Below are 3,273 nucleotides of genomic sequence, written 5' to 3'. Positions count from 1 at the left end.
AGTGTTTAATTCTTATTCTTAATGCTTACTATTTTTTACGAATTATGGTTTGATCAATTGAATTACAATGAGACCGAGAGGTGATTTGTTATTTTAGTTCTAGAATTAAACACCATTAGTTGAGCAAAAGTAGAGATGCTTTACCGCGACTAGTGTGATTTTTCAAAAAATTCAAAGTACGTAATGAGTCTCCAATTAATTAAATTCACATAGAGATATGGAATTGTTAGTTGAAGATATTTTTAATATTATTCGAGAGAAGATATTGAATACTTAAGGAATTTTTAATCATCAACGGGAGATTATTAGAATTTAATAATTAGGAAGAATAAATTGTGTGGGATTTGTTAGGTGAAATCAACTGCTCTAGATCCATTTTTATCATATTTTTTACACTTTTAGATTTTACGCTTTGTTAATTTTTATTCATAGATTTATTTTTATTAAATAGTTTAATAAAATTCAGATAGTAGAACAATCCATTTATTTTCGATTTTTCCAAATAGTAATTAATTTAGTGAATTTCGGTACTCAATAACATAGTTAATCCTTGTGGGTTCGACACTCGTTTTCTAAAAACACTTTACTACTTGTTACGATTCTGTGCACTTGCAGATTATTTTACGCGAACAGTTTTTTTCTTCATCTAAAAAATCACAAACACTATAGTCTAAGAGGTATGTAAACAAGCATGCTATTAATTACACAGTAAATAAAAACAACCACAAACAGAAAACATCTAAACCACATTGATAACAAGTACCAAAATTTTTATGCACATATATTTCTGTATAATTGTAACATCACAACGTACACAATATAATACCATCACAATCAATATTTGCATCTATGAACAAATCACATTGCATTGTTACCTTAGAAAACATTGAACAAGGGTTTCCAAAAAAAAGAAAAAACACATAACAATAACTAAGCCAAAAGTTGAAGAGGTAGATGTGTTTTAACCCATTTTCCACAACCAACATCAAATTTCACAACTCACAGAACAACAATAGCCATATCAAATTTGTGCCCAACAACCAACCCTCACCACAACAACTATTTTTACATCAAATTTGTACCCAAAACCACGGTACCCACATCAAATTTTTGCAACCCACTCAACATCAGTTACCCCCAATACTCATTATCAACCAAATAAAAATGGGGAAATTTCAGTCATAGCCCAAAAAATATATATAATAATAATAATAATAATAAAGAAGCTTAATAAGGGTAAAATTAAAAGGGACATGGTTGCCGGCGGCGGAAGGTTGGGTTTCAAAAAGAGATGAGGGAGGGATGAAGGTTGGGTTGTTTATGGTTTTGAGGGTGGGTCGGCTTTTTCATTCTTTGTATTTTTGGTGTGTGGATTGGAGCTGTGTGGATCGGACTGAGAAATGAAGTGATGAGAGGGTGGATCAGACTGAGAAATGAGGGTGGATCGGACTGAGAAATTTTGGGGATCGGACTGAGAAAGGAGCTATGTGGATCGGACTGAGAAATGGAAAAGGGAAACTCAATATGCGTGGAGAGGATCGGCTGCATGAGGGAGATGGTGGAGCTCGGTGTGTGGATCGGAGCTCGAAGCTTGGAGCTCGTTGGTGTGTGGATCGGAGCTTAGAGAGTACTTGTTACTTCGAGTGCGTGTGAGAGAGCTCAAGCGAAAAATGTTTGAAGTGAAAATGAGAACTGAAATGGTTTTCCGCCTTGGTCCCTTTATTTTATGGTCAAAGGGGAAATGGTTTGAAGTTGACTGAATTTTCCAAATCAACCAAACACACCAATTTTACATTTCCGGAAGTACTTTGAACCCAAAACAAACACAAACTTTGCTGATTATTCCAAGTGTTTTCTAATGGGTACTAGTGCGGGTGGCAATAAAGCCTGTCACGTGGGGCTACGTGCATCTACAACCGTTGGTGATTTTGAACCATTGAAGATCAAAGGGCTGATTTTGCACCACCCGTTCTTTGGTGGGTCAAAAAGGACTGAATCCGAGCTAAGGTTGCTCAACGCTCCAGTTTTGCCACTATATAGTACTGATTTGCCACTCTATGCAGTACTGATTTGATGTGGAAATAGGCTTTGCCAATTGCGGTTGAATTGCGGTTGACCGTGATCATGAGTATTGCAATCCAACGGTGAGTGATGGATTTGATCAATTTGCTCAAATCAGAGAGCTGGGTTGGTGGGTTGTGGTGACAGGTTGTGATGGAGACCTATTGATAGACCGTCAGATGGAGCTGGTAGAGATGTTAAAGAAGAAGGGTGTTAAGGTAGGGGCACAATTTAATGAAGGAGATTATCATGGGGTGGAACTAATAGATGCCACGGAAGCTAATGCACTGTTTGTGTTCCTAATGCATTTCCTAGAAAAATGCTAGGTTGGTTTCTCGTTTCTGCGATTTCACTTGGAACCTATCTTGTTTTCTTTTATTTTCTACGAATAAATTTTTTATTTAATAACCAAACTAAAATTAAGTTTCTTATGAGTGTTCTCTAATTCTGCGTATTGTAAAAGTTTACATGTAAGCTGGAAGAGAAAAATTCAGCCTCCTCAAGTCCACAACAATTATGAGTCGGTTGGGCTGTGTTTATGCTTTATAGTACTCCTACTAGCTCTAATCTTTATAGAGACATTTAATTTTGATGATGCTATGTAAGCTGGAATAGAATTGCAACTTGTATTATACATTTTTTTTTTTTTTGCTCTGACATGTATTATACATTTATACTTTAAGCAAACTGAAAGAGCCATCCTGTGGTTGTATCTAAACCAGATAGATGGCCCTAGAGCGGTAAGAGGGAAGCCTAAAATTCCTCATTTGTGAAATCGGTTGTCAATTATTTATTGTTAATCATGAGTATGCAAATCAAATGTCATAAAAAATAAAAATTCATTCAAGTAGATGCCTTTTAGGTCTTTTTTAAACTATTTTGTTGTTATGGGTCTAGCTTTATCTCGAATGCAGTTTAAAATTTGATGAAATAATCTAGTTTAATAAGAAGAGTGGATGTAAGTTGAGGTTGCCAATTTTGTTTTGGTTATCAATTTATATAATTGATTGTCACTTGCATTGATATTTCAACGGAAAATTTTGTAATCATTTGCCGACGCTCAACCAACAGTCAAATGGTATCTAGAATCATCTTACATGGACAACATCTATAACACTAGCAGCCGGCCAGGTTGTCAATTATTTATTGTTAATCATGAGTATGCAAATCAAATGTCATAAAAAATAAAAATTCATTCAAGTAGATGCCTTT

General features: G+C 35.1%; 1 pseudogene; it reads left to right on the top strand.

Moving 5' to 3' along the window:
* Positions 1-1,504: 1,504 nt before the first annotated feature.
* Positions 1,505-3,000, top strand: LOC136064279 (carboxylesterase 1-like; annotated as a pseudogene).
* The last annotated feature ends 273 nt before the right edge of the window (positions 3,001-3,273 follow it).

Source organism: Quercus suber, unplaced genomic scaffold (assembly GCF_002906115.3).
Source record: "Quercus suber isolate HL8 unplaced genomic scaffold, Cork oak 2.0 scaffold_657, whole genome shotgun sequence".
In the NCBI taxonomy this organism is placed as follows: domain Eukaryota; kingdom Viridiplantae; phylum Streptophyta; class Magnoliopsida; order Fagales; family Fagaceae; genus Quercus; species Quercus suber.
The sequence above is the reverse complement of the archived record's forward strand: the minus strand, read 5'-3'. Positions and strand labels throughout refer to the sequence as shown.